Genomic DNA, 23,577 nt, shown 5'->3' on the forward strand with positions numbered 1-23,577 from the left:
ACACAATGGCTCACCGAAAGCCAATGGAAGTGATTGTCCTTTTCACTGATTCATTTACCACAAGCTGCTGTTGTGCACCCCCACCAAACACGCTCCTCAGAACAGGCTGAATGGTGTGCGCAGCCACTCATAACAAATTAGTCAGATGATCTCTTGGCTGTAACCACTGGAAGAAGATCTAAGCAGCTGACATGAGACGCATAGTCATGCATCCCCACAATCTCGACTAAACTTGGTTCAAAATATGTTACAATCTGCATTTACTAGAAGGAACAGGAGATGAGTAGCATACGCGGATCCATAACTATACAGCAGGGCTTTTTCAGGGGGAACTCTCCGGAACTCAGTTCTGGCACCTCTCAGGTGAGTTCCAGCATCTCTCAGGTGGGTGCCATTGCCATTCTAAGATAAAGAGAGAGGCATTCATGGTGAGTTCCTGCACCTATTTTTCTAGAAAAACAGCACTGCTATGCAGGTATATAGGTGTATATATTCTGTGTATTTTAATAATTTAATGCATCAGCTATAGAAGTCTGATTACACACACACACAACTTTCATCACATGGTGTGATCCATGGAAATCATGGGGAAATTACAATGCAAAATTACCACCGTTTTCTAGCAGGGTTGCAAATGTAGCTTTAATGAAAACAATTAACACAGAAATGGACACTAAATTTCTGTTAGAATCCACTAGATTTCCAGAAGTGGCTTTTATAGTGTGTGAAAGGTCACAAAAAGCACATAAATTTATCAGGTAAGCAAATATGGGGGAAATGGTATAAAGTGCTGTCTCAATGCAGCCAAAGACATTTAATCCACATTCACTATGTCTTTGGCTGGATTGGACTCTCTTTCCACGGAGGTTTGTAAGCAAAAGTTGGATGGCCATCTGTCATGGATGCTTTTGCTAATGCATTGTACTGGGTTGGAGTATAAGACTCTTGGGGTCTCTTCCAGCTCTACAATTTTATCATTCTATGATTGATTTAAAGTATTTCTTAACTGCCGGTTCACAAAAGATGCCAGGGAGGGTGTCCAAAAGTGTGAATAAACAGTAATCCATGCCCAACATGGAAATGCAGTTTGAAAACCAACAAAGAAATGTAATAAAATACAATAACAGGCAAGCAAATAAAAGCCCTGTAAAACAAAAGCAAACAAAAAAGCTGCATCGGAAAAATAAAAAATAATTGAATATCTTAAATACCTATATCTAAAATGCTTAAATGCCTTTGCAAATTGAAAAGTCTTCATCTGGTGTGGAAAAGCTTGTAATGTTGGAGCCAAACATGCCTCCTTAGGGATTTGTAAACTGTCCCTGCTGCACCAGTATTCATGGGTATCAGCTCTAGCTGGACTATATTGGTTCCACTAATTTCTTAGTTCAGTTTTATTGCTGAGTAATTTGCTGCAGCTCAGGGTGGTGGGGGACCATGAACAAAAGAGCTTAATGCCTTGAAATGAAATCAAGATAGCCATACTGAGAATATAAACAACCACTTAATCTAGGAAATCAGCAAGCGGGCAGCCTTATACTAAAGCACCGTGGTAATGATGATTCAATTCTTTTGACTGCTGTTGCAAAAATGGCCACAGCCGCAAGAGGGAGGTATGAGCAAACTAGAAGGTTTGAAGACAATACAATAAATCTTCAGGGGCAGAGAAAAACCCTGGGGGTGATACCCTCCAAAACAGCCAAATGAGGACTGTACATGCCCAGTGTCAACAGACCCCTGCCTACCCTGGCATTAAGAACTCCTGGAGAGTCCCTGCTCCAAGTACTGCTTTAGTAAAGATACACAAGGAGAGGGTGTTTCCCATGGTGCCAACTAGACTTTGGAATGCCCTCCTTCAGCGCTGACATTACAAGCTTCGTGGCACCTGCAAAGCCCCTCCTATTTGCATTTGGATTGTAAATGCATTTCTTAAACGGTGTTTCCTTCTGTTTCTGTTTTGCCTTCTTGTATTTTGCTATGTTTACTTGCTGGTTTTAAACAGTAGCTTTAGGTTGTGCGTATTTTATGCACATTTTTGTACACCATCCTAGCATCTTTTGATGGAGGGTGGTAAATAAATGTTTAAATAAATGCTCACTTGACTATTGGGGGAAAGCCTGAAAGCTAGCTGGAGGGGGAATGGAATGGTAACCACCTCATTGTATGAATAGTTCACAACTCTGTGAGAGAGAGAGAGAGAGAGAGAGAGAGAGAGAGAGAGAGAGAGAGATATTATCCAGGGATAGAAGTGAAAGCCTCCCATGGAAATCAGCTGGAATCTGGCATCCAATTTCCCAAATTCTCCAGAAATTGCAGGGGGGGGGACAAAACAAAACAGTGGGCTGGGGACCACCAGTGGGACTCAGTGCACTTTCAGGTGGACCTCAGTGCCAAAACCTGCCCAGTACCCACTCACTTACCAATGCCTACTCCTGGCCATGCTATACCAATGCTATACTCCTGGCAGCATCAGAATCTGCCCTCATGCTGAGTAAGGGACACTGGGAGGAAAACAGTTGGGTGGAGGAAGGGAGGTCTTCCTCCTCTGAGGTAAAAGAGCCATGGGACCTATTAAGATTAATGGACCTGACTAACTTAATTAAATACATTAATTTTAATTGGTTTGCCCTAAGTGGGTAGGACTGGATAAATCCCATGGAAAGGGACTTGGGTCCTGGAGGCTTTAGATTACCGAATACTGTCCAACAGCAGTGGGATGGAGCAGAAGGGCTTCTCTTGGCTCTTCTTTCAAGGTGAACAATCTATGAAAGTCACTCACCAAGGTTCTTCTTGTTTGAATCTTGCATACAGGGTGAATCAAAGCTACCATCTCTGCCTGCATTGTGAAGGAAATATGTGCTTGCATTATTCTGAGGCTGCAGGGGAAGGAATCTCCCAAATATGCCGTGTTTTGAATGTTACTTCGCTTTATTCAGTGGCTTTAATAAAAAAAGGTCTCAAGCTTCAGAAAATAAAGGTCTCATATCACTACTGCATTACAGCTTCCTAACATATGGCTATGATAAGCCATCAAGCTACACAGGGGCAAAAAAGAGAGAGACTTGGATTTGCAAATGAATAAAGAGCTGAGGAGAATAATATAGACTTCAATCTCCATTTGTAACAATACCGTTGAATTTTTAAAATTATGAGCAGATGATTCATAATACCATGAAAGCTTAACCATTTTCAGAAGACATGGTCAGTTTATACAAAAGGATTGGTTTTACCTAATGGTAATTTCCAAGGATAAATGCCTACCAGGGAAACAACGGATGACATATTAATTATAGCCCACATACATCAAATACCTAATATGCCATTCTTTAAACTCTTTTATCTATATGGCCATCCAGAAAACTTGCAACTCACTTGTCAGCAGCAAAATTCATCCCTGCAGAAAGCTGGGGAGCAAGTTCAGTTTAGGAGACACAGAAAATAAATCCAGCCACCAGATAAGGCAATTTGGGAGAAGAAAACAATTGAGGCATTGTCTCCAAGGAAGTTTCCTAGCTGCAAAGAGCCACCCGCTCCGATTTTGCTAGGGAGCATAAATATACAGAAGCCATTTTTCACAGTAAGGGCTTCTCCACATTTGAGCATAAATAAGTTCAGAATAACCTACTCCCATCTAAGCATATGTATGGTTGCAGCCTAATTATTAAAAATAGCACGAAGACTTGCAAATGTTGCTGAGCAGTGTTCCCTGCCAATATTCATGGCTTAAATCAGGTGTGAGGAACCTTTTGACCTCCAGATATTGCTGAACTGCCACTCCCACCATCCCTGGCCATTGGCCATGCTTGCTGTGGTTGATGGTGGTTGTAGTTCAACAACAACGGGAAAGCCAAAAGTTCCCCATCCCTGGCTTAAGTGAAAACAGCATCTGCTTTACTCACAGAAACGTAGCTCGCTCTATACAGAATGAAAAACATCACCATACAGAAATAAACCAGAAACAGCAATTGCTTTGCAGAAGCTGCTATAAGTTATCACCCATAAATAGACAAGAGCGAAGCCAGCTATAAGTGTCCACGGATCTTTTCTCAATCAAGGCTTGTTTCAATGGTTGTTGTAGTTTTGTCGTTTAGTCGTGTCCGACTCTTCGTGACCCCATGGACCAGAGCACACCAGGCACTCCTGTCTTCCACTGCCTCCGGCAGTTTGGTCAAACTCATGGATAGGTTTGATCTTCTTGCAGTCCATGGGACTCTCAAGAGTCTCCTCCAGCACCATAATTCAAATGTTTTAATGGTAGCAAGTCCCAAAATCTTTGGTAGGATTTCGGCTCCAAATGCTCACATCCACCATTATCAAGATGGCACCACCACTTAACTTCATGGGCCAAATCTGCTTAGTTCTTCCCAGGTGCTAATAAAACAAAATTATGTGTCATCCTTCCTCAGGGGTTCCAAGGTTAGTCTTGTGTTTGTTAACAGGCTTTTCAGGGAATCAGCACCAAGCTGGCTCCACTTTCTGTTTCCTGAGTGAGCAGCCTTGGCTGCAGCAGCCATGCACATATCTTCCTGTGCTTTTGCAAGATGTTAGAAAGTAGGGAAGAGGCAGTAATGTATGATCTGCTGAAATCTGCAAACAAACTGTGGTTGCTTTCTTTTTTCTTTTAGCGGGTTTGGAGGCAGCATGTTGCTGGAAATTACAGGTGGGAAGAGCATCATTGTACTCAGGTCCTGTTGTGGGCTTCCCATAGGCATCTTGTTGGCCACTGTGAGAACAGGATGCCTGGACTAGATGGGCCTTTATGATCCAGCAGGGGTTTTCTTCTGTTCTTACAAGCTAATTTTCACTAATTATCATTTCAAAATAATGTTTTAATGTTGTTTAATGTTGTTTTTCATTTCCACCCACCACAGGATATTTATGACTACTGAATATTTGCCTGTCTGCTTTGGGCTGGAGTTGAATTGCAGCTGTTTCTTATTTTGTGGGTTCCACAATAATTTTACTGTAAACTTTTCCAAAGTGAGTTTGTCGTGGTGAGCCTTCTTACAATCTTTTCCTGCAATGGAACCCTGCCTGCCATGAAAATGCAGCAATCCAGGGCCAGGGAAACCGACCCAGACACCAATTTGTCTTTTGCACGAATTGGCCCCATAAGATTAAAGAGGGCAAGGAAAGACACAAAACATCCTTGACTTCATCATCTCATCCAAAGCCATTGCTTCGTCATTAAGAGTAATGATACTTTCACATCCTTGAAGCGGGCTTTATAGAGCTGATATAATAAATTAGCTGCTTCGTACAGCACTCTCTCGAATGACTTGACCTAATTTAATGGCCTTTTAAACTAATCACCCAGAAGGATTATACTAGAAACACATGTAGATCTACGCAAAATGTGGACAAAAAGTGTAGACCTGTCAAGGGAGGGGTAAATCTGTTTATGTATTATACTCCTGCGTGTCCCTCCACTCCTCTCTATCCCATCCCCTTCTGTTACTTCAAAGCTGGATTTTCAGGTTCATAAAAAGGTAAATGTACCCCTGCCCGTACGGGCCAGTCGTGTCCGACTCTAGGGTTGCGCGCTCATCTCGCTCAAGAAGCCAGGAGCCAGCGCTGTCCGGAGACACTTCCGGGTCACGTGGCCAGCGTGACTAAGCGGCATCTGGCGAGCCGGCACCACACACAGCGGTACCTATTTATCTACTTGCACTTAGGGGTGCTTTCGAACTGCTAGGTGGGCAGGAGCTGGGACCGAACGACGGGAGCTCACCCCGCCACGTGGATTCGAACCACTGACCTTGCGATCAGCAAGTCCTAGGCACTGAGGTTTTACCCACAGCGCCACCCACGGGAAGGTAAAGCGTGATTCATATACATGCTTTATTTCCTATACATACAGTTTATACCCACAGCGCCACCCGCGGGAAGGTAAAGCGTGATTCATATACATGCTTTATTTCCTATACATACAGTTTATTCCCTATGAGTGCTTTTTTGTGTTGTGTTCACATACCCTCCAACATTTATCCGATGAAAATAGGGACCTAAGGAAAAGCGAGACATTCCAGGATCAAATCAGAAACCAGGAGGGCTTCTGTAAATTTAAGACTGTCCCTGGAAAATAGTGACACTTGGAGGGACTGTGTTCAGAGCCAGCCCTACCATTAGACAGAGTGAAACAGTAGGTGCTGGGGGTCAGCAGCAGCCTCCAGCTGTTCCTCCATTCCCTTCCGTTGCTGACATATGACCTAATCTGGCCTGTTGCCTCAGGTGTGGTAGAGGGTGTTATGCCATCACCAGTGTTGATATAACATTCAACTGCCAAGCCACTCTTATTCTTTATGTGATGAAGGGAGGACACACCATCTCGTCCTTCATTTCAGGTGGCAAAATGTATTGGGCCAGCCTTGGCTGCGTTATTAGGGATTTCACACTTAGGTTTTCAGTTCAAATACAAAAATGTCACCTTTACCTTATCACAGATAGATACAGATCACACCTAAGATGTACCGATAATAAGCAAAAGCAATTAATGTCCTGCAAGCCGCACTAGGCCTCACTACACATGATCTGGGCATTCTGGAGTATCACAGGGTCAATGACATCATTGGTACATTTATTTCTTGGGTGCTTCAAAGTACTTATGGGAAAACTCTACATGTTCTCTTCATAACCATTGAGAAAGCACTTTATCTTGCTCCATTCATTTGAACGAAGCATCACACTTTGATGCCTTTGAACAGTTATAATTTTCCAGAGGCTGCAGTAGCTGCTTAAGCATTAACAGCAAGGAGCCATCAGGTAGTAAAATCAGAACATTAGATTTTAATTGGGTGAAGTCATTTACACAGAAATAACAAGAATCAAGGCAGAGAGGGCAACAACACATTTTCATAAACCTTTAAACAGCTGGTGACACAACAGGAGTGATGGGCACACAGCTTTCTCAACGCTTATAGTTTTCAGAGATTTCTATTGTATTTTAACTAAACAGAGCTACTACTATATATTTTTTCTTATTTTCTGTTGTTTCAAACCTTGCCTTGTTTATTTATTAGATTAATTTATATTTTTCCTTTTCTCTAAGGAATTCCAGGTCTTTGTGAGGATTATTCAACTTTAGTCTCACAACAGCTTGTGAGGTAGATTAGGCCCAAGCTCTTAGTGCCCAAGATCATTAGGTGAGTTCCACAGCTAAATAGTTCATGTCTCTCCAGTTCCGGTGCAATACTTAATCCAGTATGGCACACTCAAATGGGTGAGAGGCAATCTTAGACTCTTAAGTCAGTGCCAGATAGCAAACCAGTTGTAATGTGAAACTCAGCCTATAATGGTTTTGCGCCTCTTCTTTTGACAGCTGTCTAGAGAGTCACTGTCAATCTGTGTAGTAAACCATTCTGAGACAGGTGGGCCAATGGTCTGTCTGTTTTCAACCTTGGGTCACAAGATGTTGCAACTCCTATCATTCCTAGCCAGCCTGGCTAGTGGTCAGGGATGATAGGAGTTGTAGTTCAAGAACATCTGGGGATCCAAGGTTGAGAAAGTCTGGTCTAAAGGATAAAACAGGTTTTTCCTATCCAAGATGTAGCCACTGTGAATTGAACAAAGGTCCTTAGTCTTTAAACAGTATCCCTTTGGTCTGCATTGGGGACTTTTCCTAAGACAATTTGGAGTGAGATAGTGGACTTAATGGGAAGTCTTATCTCCCACATTTGTGCAAGAAATCAATCTCTGTAGAATTATGGATGCAGAAAGAACCCAAAATATTCATTTGTCATATCTGCACATACTCTTATACAGGGCCGATTTTCTTCAAATGTAAGGGAGTTGTTCTGTTTCTGGTCTGCCAACAATAGCTAAACAACAACAGCATACAACTAGCTTTGATACAAGCAACACTCTTTGTCTCTTATCATCTGTTTTGATTACAGAGAACTCAGTTTGTGTAATATACACCAGCAACAGAAACTGTTGTGTGCACATGTGCCAATCAAACATGGATTTGTGTCAGGCTTGTGCCATTTCAAGATGGCACTGCATGTGGAAGCTGGGTCCATGTCACACAGGAAGACTTAAGGCACTTGCACACCTCACATTCTAGGTGTTAGCACCATTATTTCATTGTACATCAAGCATCAAAGGAGGGAAGATGTATTAGCAGATGTGTTTGACAGCCCCATCATTGCAGGCACATCTTTAGGACATACAAATAAGACAACAACCTGTCCGGGCATACTAAAGTGTGACCTGCTCTTTATGCTGCCTCTCTTCATGCTTTCCTGATATTTCTGTATTACCAAGTGAGTAATGTGATGTCACATCAGATAAGGGATGTTACTAATGTATATAATGACTGAGAGAGGTGACAGTTAAGCACAGTTTGGAGCCAGCCTTCTTCACCCATGTATGAAAGTGGTCAGCAAATGTAAAGCACATAATTCATAGGAATACCTTCTAATTTTCCCAGCAGGCAAGTCAGAAAGAAAATGGTACTATTTAGTTGTTACTATTACAAAAAAGGGGGACCTTATCATGATTTGAATTATTTATATTGTCTATGTTGTTGTTGTTGTTTAGTCGTTTAGTCGTGTCTGACTCTTCATGACCCTATAGATCAGAGCACGCCAGGCCCTCCTGTCTTCCACTGCCTCCCGCAGTTTGGTCAAACTCATGTTAGTAGCTTCAAGAACACTATAGTATATTGTAGTATATTGTCTATACTACAATGCAAAAGGAGTTATTCAGTACCACCCTTGAACAATGGCAAGGAAAAATCATGTGTCTTTGGGAACATGAATCAAATGTATTATATGTTGTCCCTCCCATTTTATTCTCCAAAAACATCTGCAAAGTGGGTTGGCCTAGGCACCCAAGTTCAGCTTCCAGGCCAAGTGATGATTATGAACCTGAGTTTGCATCTAGTTGAACCCTCTAACTACCACAGTTGCTAAAACTGGGCCCTCCAGATGTTACTGAACTTTAACTCCCATCATTCTCCATTCCCCTCATAGAGATACAATTTGCAGAGCACCACACAATAAATCCCCTCAGAAACATAACATGCCACAGAGTTTTTACATCAGGGAATAAAATAAAATGTTCTGTGGTGGGGGAACACCCACAACAATCTGACAGAAATCAGATTGATTTCTGAGTAAGGTGTTGCTATAATATTTCAAATGCAATTTGGTATCAAGCAACACCCACTTAGTGTAGCATAAAAATACTCCAAATGCACTAGCAAGCTAGAAATAATCAATCTTCTTCACAACTGTTAATGGTTCAACAAACCCAAAAGAAAATGTTGGCACTATCTCCTATTTGCCAACAACCAGTTTTCCTGTTTTATAGGAAACAGGTTTTATAGGAAACTACCGTAACTACTGATAGCAAGCCTGCTGTCCATGTGCCCTTCATCAGCATGGGTTACATATGGATTTGACAACTTCATAATAAGAGAAAAGCCCATATTACAAAAAGAAATTGTCTCCCAACTTTATTCATGTGCTTAAAAAATGCTACAGCGTGGGGAAATGCAAGATTTCCAGGAATTCCCAAACTATCTTCAGGTGTTCATGTTAAGTAAACATGTGAGGACAGCAGCTGGGTGACCATGCAAATTTAGACCTCCATTTCTGATTCAGTTGTCCTCCAAAAATTGGAAGGCAAACTTCTGAAGATGAGATCCTCTAATACTCATGGAGGCTCCCAGCACATTTTAGAAAACCTATGAGGCTTCCTGCTTCAGAAGTTCACCCTCCAACTCAGAGAAGGGGATACAAATAATGATGGAAAGGAGCCAGTGTTCTCATCCCCAGTGGTCCCCACTTCACATGTTTACATAAGATGTCTGCCCTCCAACTCTGAGAGGGTGACTGGAGACGAGCTAGTAGTAAGGGAAGGAACACATTTGCCCCCTCAAAAATATAACACCTGAAGAAAGTTCCTCATAACACAATTTCAACATCACCTGTTTTTGACAGGAAGGCACTGTATAAACAGGGTTTCAGAAGGATAAAACAATAACCCTTCACAATCCCTTTTAAACGAATGAACACCAAAGGGTCAATGGTACCTAACTGGCAAGGGAAGCCAGTGCCATACCCAGAGAACAACACTTTCAGACCCACCCACCCCACCCCCGCTAGGTCCCCACAATGGGTTTGGGAGCAAAGGATGTGATAACATTGCACCCTCTCCTTTTCAATTCTGAGACCATTGCAGAAACTTGCCTTTGGCTCAAACGTGGCATGCCAAATCCAAAGAGCTCTGCCTCTCACAATTAGTTTGGTGTGTGAGAGAAAGCTAACTTCGCCCTGTCCACGAAAAAAGAGATCCAAAATCCATACCGTTGGGGCTTTTACCAGGTTGCTTCTTGCTTACCTTCATCTAGCAAACTTCAAGCCCTGATCAGTGTCAGAGCACCTGTGTGCACTGTTTTCTGCTGTCATTGTGTCCCCCCCCCCCCTTTTAGTGAGTGGGCATTACATAGTTGTTGGTTAATGAGAGTTTAGTGTCCCTTGCTGTTTGGAGGAAAAAGTAGAGAGAGACTGTACTGTTGATGAAGGCCCTCTCCTCCGCCGCCTCCTCCACCACCACCTCTACCACATTTTCCACCTGTGTATGCTGTGTGGAGGGGGAATTGGAAGTCTTTTGGAAATGCAGGACACTGTGCCTTTCAAACATGGAGTATATATTTCACAAAAAGCACATGCTCATTTAACCAGATAGGGTGCTTGGTATTAGCACTGCTGCCTGCTTCAGAAGCTAAGATTGCACCCATGAATTATCAATAAATCAATGTAATCCATCCCATTTGCTAACTTCTATGAGATTCCTCTGTTCCTCTTCATGAGATGAATATGTAGCCCACTTGCTCATTTTGAGGACAATCTATTATTTCTGCAATTGGCAGTGACATTAATCCTGAAAAAAGTACTACCTTGAGTAAATAATGATCAAATGATAGACTAGGAAACTGTTTGCTGTGCTCAGCATTTCTGTAAAATAATGAAAATTGCTCAGCTAAACCATACAGCTATTAAAACAAATTCGCAGTTGAATATGGTCAAGAAGAATATACTTTGCAAAGCCTGAGTGCTGCAGCTTTGACAAATGTATAATACTTTGGAAGTTCAGAGTGTTGCTGCCATATTGATCCCAAAGGAGCTAATACACATAACTAGAACTGCTGATGTATTTCATTGGACGTATCTATGAATGTAGGGAGAAAATAATACATTTTCGTAGAACACAGACATCAAGCTGATGATGAAGCTGAACAGCAAATTGATGTCTTGCGTCAGGAGTAGCCATTGTGGGGCTTTAAAGATGTTGCTGAACTACACCTCCCATCGATCCCAGCCAGCACAGTCAGCCATGATGGGAGTTGCAGTCCAAACATATCTAGAGTTCCATAGGTTCCTCACTCTTGAATTAGACGGATGTGATTGACCTGAGGTCTATCAAAACCTGAAGTGTTTCTCCCCAGAAGGTTTCACAGGACAAAAAATACAGTCATACCTCGGGTTGAATATGCTTCATGTTGAGCGCGTTCGAGTTGCGCTCTGCAGCAACCTGGAAGTAACGGAGCGCATTACTTTTGGGTTTCGCCACTCACACATGCGCAGATGCTCAAAATGATATCACTTGCATGCACAGAAGCAGCGAAAAGCAATGCGCGTATGCGCAGATGTGCTGTCACTAGTAATGTTTGCTTCTGGATGCGAACGGGGTTCCGAAACGGATCCCGTTCACATCCCGAGGTACCACTGTAATGGCGTTCCAAATTAACACACATTATTATTATTATTATTAATCCCCAACCCTGCCAGATTTCATTGTTTGAATTACAGGTGGATATTAGGCATCTGATATATTCTTTTGTGGGCTTTGTTTTATTCCCCCCACGCCTTTTATTACTTAATGAAGATGAGCAGCATTCAAGCCAAATTCTTTCTTCCTCTGTGGGAAAATGTTAATGGGAATATGTCCCTTGAATAAAATTCTAGTGATGCCCCCACACCATGTTTTACTTGCAAGCTGCAAGGAATGGATAGATTGAATTTTCCGTGATGTAGAACTGGTTTCGAATATTGAATTAACCATGCTGCAAATGCTGCCCCAGGCCGTGAAGCATCTCCTCGTGATTTATGGAATTGTTCAAAGGGCCTGCAAGCGCTGGGCAAGCCTCCAGTTTTCAAACAGGAGGGAATAAGAGAAAAGGGGAAAGGGGGGAGAAGGAAGGAGGCCTTGAGCCAATAAGTTTCAGCAACATTTACAAAATGAGACACGGGTGATTGGACTACCACAAAGTGATCCCTCCCCCAGTGTGCTGTGAAGCAATGGTAGAACCAAGATGGATAGGGGCCCTGCTTATTCCTAATAGCTGGAGTCAGTCAACCGCCAAAGCATCTTTTGGCTGAAATCTGAAATACTTTTACTAGGGAGTAAGTCCTAAGGAAAATAGTATGGCACATTCCTGAATAGGATTGTACTGCATATTCTTTAGATATTCTGGATCTCTTTCTGAGGCTGCATTCAGACGAGGGGCGGTGTTATTGCATTAGTTATAAATGTTAGTGCTTCTGTCCTGATGGAACTATGGCATTTTGATTGCTATAACCACTATGCCGTACTAAATTTTAAACAGTGGACAAAAACTACCCCAAATTTCATCATGTTAGTGGTGGCATGATCATGAAAATTGTGGAGAAATTGCAACCCAGAACTTCCATGATTTCCACAGTTAACGCAAATGGATTCTTTTATGGAAAAACATGAGCACTAAACGTCTGCTAGATTCCATTAGATTTCCAGAATGGCTTTCATGTCATGTGAAAAGTCATATAAAATGCAAAAATTGACAGGTAAGGAAACATTGAGAAGATGGGTGGAAGGGTCATCTGAATGCAGCCTAAGTATGGAAATGTCTTATAGCTGCAACTTCTCAGAATTTTGCAGTGCAGTTCTCAAGACAAGCAATGTGTAACACAGAGAGAGACCCTGCATATTTTAGGGTGCAGATATTCATGAAAATAACATATTAAAATGCATTACATTAGGGGAAATTGTTTGTATTCAGTAAAAATGCATACAATGTGTATATTAGGGTAAATTCACACTAAAATACAAATGAATTTTCATAAAAGCTTTGGAAAACTGAATTTGAAAAATGAGAAACTGAGAGAAATCAAAATTGTCAAGTTAGCCCATATTTAGTCAAGGCATATGAAATGCCTTTCTGAAGCTGTACCCCAGTTATGGAAGTTCCTCAAATGATCTCCTCTCTCTCTCTCTCTCTCTCTCTCTCTCTCTCTCTCTCTCTCCTTACCTTCACTGCCAAGTCTAGATAATTTTCTTCATGTGAGCTTTTCTTTCTTTACAGTGCTATTTTTCTAGAAAAAGAGGTGCTGGAACTCACCATGATCTGCTCCCTTGTAATCTTATAATGCCAATGGCATTATAAGAGAGAGGTTCCATAACTGAGTTCCAGTGAGTTCGGGCAGAAAAAAATCCCTGATTCTTTGGCTGTTGTTAGCCACTTTGAGTGCTCTTCTGGTAAGCTGGAAGTTGGGATATAAATCATTCTAATAAATAAAACTTATTTTAAATAGCCTCTGAAATGAAGGGTAGCTCATATGGAGATCTCTATCTATTGTTGGCTCATAAATCCCATTAGCTTCAACCAGCAAGGCCATTGGTTAGGGGTGATAAGAAGTGTAAAGTAAAAAAAAAAGGGTAAAGGACCCCTGGACGGTTAAGTCCAGTCAAAGGCGACTATGAGGTTGCTGCGCTCATCTCATTTTCAGGCCGAGGGAGCCAGCGTTTGTCCACAGACAGCTTTCCAGGTCATGTGGCCAGCATGACTAAACCGCTTTTGGTGCAACGGGACACCGGGACAGAAGCCAGGGTGCACAGAAACGTTGTTTACCTTCCTGCCACAGCGGTACCTAGTTATCCACTTGCACTGACGTGCTTTTGAACTGCTAGGTTGGCAGAAGCTGGGGCAGAGCAACAGGAGCTCACCCCATCACACGGATTCGAAACGCCAACCCTCTGATCAGCAAGCTTTAGAGGCTCAGTGGTTTAGACCACAGCGCCAACCGCATCTCAGTAAGAACTGTAGACCAACATTATCTAGAGGGCCAATCCTGCTCTAAACATACCAGTTTATCTTATTCTGGTTTCAATTATGATTATTATGATGGTCCTATATTATTATTTTATTTTAAATATCTAGAAGCTCTGCCCCAACCTCAGGACATTTTTCAAAGCTGTCCCCTCCGAATAGTAATAAGAAGATCAGGGCAGGTGGCTCTAGTTCTCTGTCTCTCTCCAGCTGGCACACACACAAAAACTGCTTCCAACAATAGTAAGACATCAGGCTCTCAGTCTGGAGTTGGCATTGCAAGTAGGAAGATCTGTCTGCTTGGCAAATATATTTTAAGATTAAATCTTTATATTTTTATTATTTCCCCAAGCTTTCAGCAGCACAGAAATGTTATAGCTCATATCTTTTAAGAGCTGACATGCTGCAAAGCATTTATGGCTGCCTTTCTTTCTGTGACATGCCATACAACTGACCCCAGAGCTGACAAGCTGCAGGGAATTTGAACTTTGCAGATTTACTGTCTGAAGTTGCCTGAACCACACCTCTCAAATAGGGATGGACGGACCTGTTGAAATCTGGTCCATCTCAGTTCTAGACAGGGATGGGACTAAGTCTGTACCAGACTGTTCCTGTGTAGATGTTAAAGGGGAAATCCTTAACAATCCGCACAGAAATGTGTAGTTTTTTAAAATAAAATATATAAATAAAAGTTGTGATAATTGAAAGGCAATCCAGTAAAAGGTGTGTGAAACCATTTCGGGAAAGGATTAATTCAAGAGCAAGGTTGGTGGTACACCTTGCCACTGCTGTGAGGACAAGCATTGCAGCTCCCACCATCCCTGGCTATTGGTTCTGGGGGCTGGGACTGTTGGAAACTGGCCCATCAACATCAGGAAGACACCACCTTGGTTACTCTTGCATAATGCAATTAAAATGGGTATATACTAAATGTTGTATGGAGCCAGAGTTAAATCCTGTGTGGAACTGCAGCTCGTATGCCATAGCCATACCTCAGCAACACAAAATGGCTTTAGTGTGGAGAGAGTTTGTGTAATCTGTTATTCTGTTGCAGACCATTTAAGTATTTGCTTCAAGGTCTATTCCAATGCTTCTCTAGAACATCAAGGCAGGGGCATAGGGAAGGGCAAATCAATCAATTTCTGCTTCTGCTTCTCCTTTTCCCAAACTTATATTCAACACAATCTTTGGTTGATCTGATTGATGTCCTATAACCTTTTAAAATGTGGTTCTTTTTTGGGAGGGTGTTATTGGGTAGTTTTTATTTTGATTATATATATTGTGGTTTTTTTATGTTGATCTTTTTTGTGAACCGCCCTGAGACCTCTGGGTATAGGGTGGTGTATAAATTCAATAAATAATAGTAATAATAGTAATAAATATTTGGTTTTCCACATTTCTATATCAGTTTGCATTTTTTAAAAAGTCCTCATGAAAATTCAGCAGTATATTAGTGTGAATTTATTCCAGCATACATATTTTTGTATGCAGTTTTTCCTAATAAAGATATTTTTTGCAAAACAATTTCCCCTAATAGCCTTTACTTATGTATTCAAATATTTATAAACTACACTTTCACATAAGATATCACTAGATGATATACAGATATAATATGATACATTGTGCATTATTGTATGCGCTATTTTCACTGATATACACACTGATAGTTACAGGTAGGTAGCAGTCTTGGTCTGCCGTAGTCGAAACAAAATAAAAAAATTCCTTCCAGTAGCACCTTAGAGACCAACTAAGTTTCTTGTTACTTGGCTGCAGAAATGCATTGCAAAATTCAGAAAACTGTGCATTTCAAAGAATGGCTGGGTTTCAGTTTGCTTACTGATTCAAAAAGTACAAATTCAGTAAAGGTCATTTCTAAAAGAGAACTGACTCAAATTTCTCCCCTATCCATCGTTGGGCCAGGTAGTGTCACAATCTTGGAATAATCAGGTCACAGTTAAGTGTTCTTAGATCTCCCTGGTTGCAAAGGAAAAGTAAGGTGCATGCTTGGATTTCTCCCACTGAAGTGCTTAACCTTGGCTGAATTGCATCTCTTATTACTAAAATGAAGACAGTTAAGCAGTAAGAAGCGACATAGTAAAATATCACAGCAGCAATAAACCACAACAAGCAACATATTTCTTGCCGCCAATTAAAGCAAAAGGAATGAGACACAGTGGATTATGTGTACTAAATATTTATTGCAGGGCCTTGTCAAATTGGAGCTCTTCTTTACACAAGGTGAGTGTTTTCTTCCCAAGTCTTCTTGCCAAATTAATTCACACAGCAAAGAACTAACAGAATTACATCCCCATTAATGCCTGTTGCAGCACTCAGTAGGCCTGCTTCTCCCATGCAAGAAATTATCCTTGCCCGTGGATAATTCCATATCCACAGTGATTACTTACTTATTTTAATCGCAAATGTGCATACGCTATATAAAGTTCAGTGACCTGACATTACTGGAGTCATCTATCATATAACAGAAGATTACTAAAGTGTATGTGCCAAGCGTTGCATGGTTTCACTTAAATGCTTAATGTCCTTGAAGAGAATCTGTAACTCCTGTGAAAAGGAGATTATACAGGCATTTTTACACATAGCAGTTCAATCCCCTGGGTCTGCTGTGGCCACAGCACCGACTTAGTTAAAAGTGACACTTACATACTCAATAAACTTTCCGCATGAATACCTAGTGGCAGGAGAAAATGAAAGCTTGATGGTGAAACTGGAGCAGCAAAAGAAGCAAAAGATCCCAAGGATGTGTACCAATTGTGAGAAGCAAAGAGCACTATGGGTTAGAACCAGACTTTGCCTTCTGTGCATAGGTGGGCTACTTTCATCTACAGAAGGTTCCTGACTGAGTAGAAGGTTCCACTAGGAGAAGCAGGGAGGACTGAGGCAGTATAAGGCAGCTCCTGCTGTTCAGGAGGAGCCCCGAAATATCCTTATTCTTGATGCAAACTCAGAAGATTTGTATCCCGACTCATTTGTGTATTTGTAAGAAGATTGGTGTCTAGGTTTTCACCACTTCAACTTCTATCTTCTATGTATTAACACTACATACAAACAGAATGCCATAGAATGACAGAAATCAGATGAACTGAGAGAACAGCAAGGAAAGGTGTGTTGCTGCCGCCGCGAATGATAAGCCCTGCCCGTCAAGGAAATCTTCGAGAATTCTTCTTCCTCCTGGAGAATATTCATTGAAATGGTTCCACCCAACCATTTTGGCATCCGCTAAAAGGGTGGAGGATTTTGAGAGGCTATTTCCAATTAACATGAAACTGCATCAAAGTTGCCGTGCATGCCCTACAGAGATTTTAAATATTTTACGTTGCATTGCATTTCTTTTATTTTTGTAAAGGGCTTTCTAGAATATTTCTTCTGTAATAATGTAAACGGTGTTATTTCCAAGTCAAAGCAATCTCTCTCTAGATGATTTCACACAGCTGTTGCTTGAAAATAAAATTTGTATAATTGAAGCAGTAAAAGCGTCCCCTGTTCCCTAATTCAGGCTAGAAGGAATAGGTTCAAAGCTATGACAGAAGATGAATTTCAGAAGGGAAGAAGGGGTTTTTTTTAAAAAAAAAGTGCTAATGTGCTAATACTTAAAATATTATGACTGAACTTTTCTCACTGTTTTAATGACACATTAAATAATCACACCAAACCATAGTTTAAAACCAAGCTAGGTTTTAATATGAACAAGCAGAGTGCTAGCAGGGGCAGAGGAAGGGGGCAGTGGGAGTGGTCCACCCTAGGTGTTACCACTGAGGTGGATGACAAAATGCCAGGCGGTACTCACTACGGGGCCTGCAGCGCGGCTGAGCCACGCATCTCTCCTGGGAGTGACGCGTGGCTTGAGTGCTCACAGGATCCGCGCTGCCCCAAACAGTTTGCCCGCTGCCTCCCCCTCAGCTGTAGGGCTGCTGAGTGGGAGGAGGTAGGCAGACTCTGGAGGCCCCGTGGAGCGTCCTGCCCCAGCTAGCCCTGCCCCTGGCTGGCCTTGCCCCATGGATGGCTGGTCCCGCCCCGACAGGTGGGCAGCTGGCCCCAGGCACCCAATTGGCTTGCTCCGCTGCTGAGTGCTAGTTCATGTTTGCACATCCCTTCTCCTGCACTCCTGCTGCCACACCACATTCAAAGCAAGCCATAATTTGGTTTCTTGAATAATTTGAACACAGGCTTTTTGTTTGCTTCTCCCAAACAAATCCTGAGCAGTAGTAACCAAGATTTGTTCTTGGCTCACCGCCCATAGTTTGTATTGGGTAAACAGACCACTAGCCTAAATTCAGATGACATGATTCTAGCTAGTGTGGTATAGTGGTTAAGAGCGGTAGTCTTGTAATCTGGGGAACCGGGTTCGCGTCTCCGCTCCTCCACATGCAGCTGCTGGGTGACCTTGGGCCAGTCACACTTCTTTGAAGTCTCTCAGCCCCACTCACCTCACAGAGTGTTTGTTGTGGGGGAGGAAGGGAAAGGAGAATGTTAGCCGCTTTGAGACTCCTGAAGGTGAGTGAAAGGCGCGATATCAAATCCAAACTCTTCTTCTTCTTCTTCTAGTTTTGTCTGGAGTGCAGCAGGAGTCAGGAAAGGGTCTCCATGTTTTGTTTCAAACTATGGTTTACTATGATGGGCAAAGTGAGCCTTAGGCACCCATGACACCTACCTACAAAGAATAAATACTACTGTCAGGCAGAACTTAGAGATGGCTTTCTATAAAAATTACTACCTGGAAACCTAATTGGGAATTAGATGGCAAAAGTGGGGTGAAGGATGACTGCCCCCATAAATACTCCCTCTCCACCTTTGGTTTCTGAGCCTTAATCAAGCATATCCGCATCACCATATATCTGGTACACCAGAGGCACTATAATATCTATTCTCTTAGAGGGAGAACTAATTCTTGGTGTTTGCAGGTGAAGAGTAATTTGAAGATTGGCAAGTCCTTGTGAAATCATGAAGCAACTTCTCCATAATGTCTTAAAAGCAGTTTTTCAAGTTACCTTAAAAAATGGCTTGGATTCTTTCTTTTTCTTTCTTTTCTTAAGCCCAACAAAACAGCCAATGTTCTTGAATGTATGTGTTTAAGGAGCAGCAAACGTCCTTAAAGCATGGGTTAGAAAATAAGAAAAAGAGTAAATCAGAACTGAAGCCTGCAATTATTACCTAAGATGCTTCTTCATGTGCCTCCTCCACAAGAATTCAGGAGGGTGGCAACCCAAGAAAGAGCCTTTTTTGTGGTGGCTCCCTATATGTGGAAAGTTTGCCAGGTTCCTTCGTTACATATCTTAAGGCGCCAGGTGAAAACATTTCTCTTTTACCAGGCCTTTGGCTTGGGGTGATTAACATTCATGTCATTTTAAATGTGTTTGGGGGGAGGGTTATTGGCTTATTTTTGTTCTTGTTTTTATTATGTATGTATTTTCAGGTTGTGAATCGCCTTTGGATGTGCTTGCCATATTTCAAAAAGTAAAAACCAGGACACCCCAAAAGTTGTTGATTGATGTATGGCAGCCCTATCTTCGGAGGAAGGGTGATATACAAATTTAATAAATAAATATACTACAAGTGTAAGTGAAAAGGAAAAGTGGCAGCAAGTCATTTTAATGATAAATAGCTTTTTGCAAAAACTGTAAAAGTCATGCCACCAATTGCATTGACTTCCCTCTGGCAAAGGATATAACTGGCATTCCAGATTTTGCGCAAGAAAAAAAAATCAGCATTTTAAAAATATACAAGGATGTCATTCTCCAATCCTCTGTAATTTTTTTATTAGCCTTGAGTATCTTTGTAGTGACATCTAAATCAATTTGCATCCATTAGAATTTGAAATTCATCTGTTCTCTAGGCTCTTAGCCTTTTCTTGCAGGGATGTAGCATTGTACCTTGCATTTCAATAGATGAATGCATATCGGATACAATTAAACATAATGGGGTCTGAAGATATCATGTATTTGAGTTAATCTGGATAGCTGTACAGTAAAAGGCTATTAGAGAATTAGAGAGGATGGACATGTTCAGAAGCTAAGATGGATTTTGTTTGAAAAAGACACCCATATATTAAGCCTATGGCATTGGTTAACAGCATGTCTGAAGGCAGAATTCTATCACTAAGTACCATGGGTAATAAAATAGATTTGAAAATAAGATCTTTATAATGCAAGAAAGCCTTGAATTTCATACACTTCTGATTTACAGCACTTTATTCCTTGGCTCTAATACTAGTAAATAATCCTCACTGCCACAACTGCTGGTGCTCCGTTCTTTGGAAAAGACACCCAGGTCCTGCTTTCAAGCTTGGCCATTATGGTAACAGGAAGTTGGCCTTTGGCCTGATCCAGTTTGACTTTTGTCTTATTTAAAAAATAATAATTCCTGAACAATAAATGTATCACTATTGTGCAGGAGCTTTCACAAAGCATAAAGAATACAGAAAAGTAGATGGTACAGAACCATAAACATAATGGTTGCGTTCAGAGTTTTATAGAATAATAAAATCAGAGAGTTGGAAGGGAGTTCCCAAAATGCAGGAATATGCTATTATCCCATATGGGAATTAGAACCTGCAACCTTGGCATTATCAGCACCATACACTAACCAGCTGAGCTATCAAGTCTGATCCCCTTCCACAGATAGAAAGCCCTGCTTCCATTCTCAGAAGAGATGGGAAGACATCTAGACATCCCACTGGAGGAAAGGGGGAGGCAATATTTCCCCTGCAGCTTCCCCACGCCAACACACAAACTGTTCCAGAGCAGCAACTGGAGGAAAAGATTGCCTTTTTTCCTTTCTTCCAATGGGAGAGTCCCAGGGGCACTGTTTCCGCAAGCTTGTCTGGATCCAAGGCAATAACCTTCTAACCGGGCATGTCTACCATTATAAAAGCCCCACTGGAAATGGAATACTGCCTCATGCATACAAGTTTTCACATAAAACTTTGGTCATTTGAACGTTTCTAAGCAGAACAATGAAGCTACTGCCATACATGCATTGCATTAGAATCAAAGTCAAGCCTTCATGGACTGGAAACAGCCTCTGTTCCCCAATTACATCAAGTGCATAATTCAATCATGTAATTTCTCATTTTGTAATCAGTGTTTGGGAGCTTTATGTAGGTTGCTAAAATTGATGTTATTAGATTACTGTATTCTGTTCCTCACCTGTGGCATTTTGGTTTTTAAACCCTCCTGCGTAGAACATTTATCTAAACTTTCTAAAAACACTTCTCTTAAAATAAAAAATGGCAACTTCACCGCAAAATGCTATTGATTGATGGCAAATACCACCTCATCTTCTCATGCTATGAGAAACATCCCAACTAATCCTTTTCAGAAGAATAATATATAGCAAAACGTGTAGAAGGGATTATCCTCTGGTCAGTCAGACTGTTCTAAACTCAATTCAATGTGTATTTTTAGTTTCACTGAGCTGAGCTGAAATAAACTGGAACAGAAAGTCGTAGTGTCATAAAACACATTGCAAACAGTGTGTTTCGGGGACTTTTCACAGTTTGGAAGGGAGGGGAGCTATCTAAAGCAGTGGTTCCCAATTACCTAAGTACTGAGGACCCCCTGTTTTTTCAAAGGCCAAACCATGGGCCCCCTACTTTTGAGAGGCTATAGCAGGGGTCAGCAAACTTTTTCAGCAGGGGGCCGGTCCACTGTCCCTCAAACCTTGTGGGGGGGGGCAGACTATATATTGGGGGGGGGGATGAACAAATTCCTATGCCCCACAAATAACCCAGAGATGCATTTTAAATAAAAGGACACATTCTACTCATGTAAAAACACACTGATTCCCGGACCGTCCGCGAGCCAGATTTAGAAAGCAATTGGGCCAGATCCAGCCCCCAGGCCTTAGTTTGCCTACACATGGGCTATAGCATGGCTCCAAAAATGGGATGTCCCAGAGAATTGACAGATATGTGCCATGGACCCCTGGGTGGGTTACACAGAGCCCCTAAGGTCCGTGGATCACCAATTAAGAACCACTGATCTATTGCATTCGATTTACCTGTGGGTTCAGAGGGGCTTCTAGACATGCATATTATGCATTAAATTATAAATGAATTCATAGGGAGAAAAGGCTGGAAAAGAAAACAAGCACAGGTCTCATGGAAACTAATGGAGCTGTTTGGGGTGGTTTGCTATCCAGACACAAACTGATATTCAAGAATTGCTGGCCTTACATTATAATCCCTCGTCTACATCAAAGCATTATTAAAGAGCAGTTAGGGGGAAGGCTCTTCCCCCTTTATCTTCATTAATATACACCTTTTTTTTTTACTACCTCTCTTCATACCAGTACACTGCTTTCATCTTCAAAATCCAATTACCATACCCCTCTGCATCAGCTACTACCTATGTGAATTGATCTACCGTATTTTTCGCTCTATAAGACGCACCAGACCATAAGATGCACCTAGTTTTTGGAGGAGAAAAACAAGAAAGAAAATATTCTGAATCTCAGAAGCCAGAACAGCAAGAGGGATTGCTGCCCAGTGAAAGCAGTGATCCCTCTTCCTGTTCTGGCTTCTGGGATAGCTTCGCAGCCTCCATTCGCTCCATAAGACGCACACACATTTCCCCTTACTTTTTAGGAGGGAAAAAGTGAGTCTTATAGAGCAAAAAATACGGTAAGTTAAATAACCTAAACTTGGTTCCAAAACTTTATTGCCTGTTGTTTGGTAAGACGTGCACTATGGATAGCTTACAGAACAGACAGGAATGGAGCTCATATTTTACAAGCCCTTTTATAAGCCATTGGCAGAACTAACATGACAGCCATAGAAGCTTTGTAGGTATTTAATGAGCCAATTCACTCAAACTGATGGTCCACTCAAGTCAGCATCATTTTTGCAATGGTGGGCAGTTCCCAGTGTCTTAAGAGAAGTGTTTAAGAGCACAGGGCATCAGTTGAACACTCTAGCTCTTATCATCTCCTTCCAGTTTTGATAGGTGTAGTTTTAGGAACATCCTCACTAGATAATGTACACAGACTGCCATAATTAATAGCCACTTATTTTATCCTGAAATACACTTAGGAAAGCTCCAGTCCATAATCCTAAATCTTTATAGACAATGCACCTCTTTTTACAGCCTGTTAAGTCTTTCGGCTGTGTAATGTGGGCTTTACTACAACTTCAACACTGGATCTGTTAAGATAGCTGACACTGTGCTACCCTCATCTGTAATTGCAATCTTGCCTCTGCTGAAAAGTGGTTCCATGCAGCCACTGAGGAACAGTATGTTCAAATTGTGGGGGAGGAAAGGAGAAAACCAGTAGATTATTCTGTACTCTTTTTTACCAACTGTTGCAAAGCTACATGGTCTTCATGCAAGAAGAGATTGAATTTGTTTTCCCACAGTTCCTATAGCAGCTTTAGAGTCCCACAGTTCCTATAGCAGCTTTAGAGTTGGGGCTGATGGGATCTGGACTCCAACAAGATCAAGAGAACCACAGATTTCCATACGCTCCAACTG

At 41.6% G+C, this 23,577-nt stretch overlaps 1 long non-coding RNA gene across 2 annotated transcripts; it reads left to right on the forward strand.

The window, feature by feature from the left end:
• The first annotated feature begins 147 nt into the window (after nucleotides 1-147).
• LOC309519174 lies at nucleotides 148-17,583 on the forward strand. Of its 2 annotated transcripts, none has more exons than XR_014213720.1 (2): nucleotides 148-363; nucleotides 16,297-17,583. It is a non-coding gene; the product is annotated as an uncharacterized lncRNA (long non-coding RNA). The 2 variants fall into 2 exon arrangements; XR_014213721.1 differs by having other exon boundaries at nucleotides 17,110-17,583.
• Nucleotides 17,584-23,577: the final 5,994 nt, after the last annotated feature.

Source organism: Podarcis vaucheri (genome assembly GCF_965113315.1).
Source record: "Podarcis vaucheri genome assembly, chromosome: 1".
Lineage (NCBI taxonomy): Eukaryota > Metazoa > Chordata > Lepidosauria > Squamata > Lacertidae > Podarcis > Podarcis vaucheri.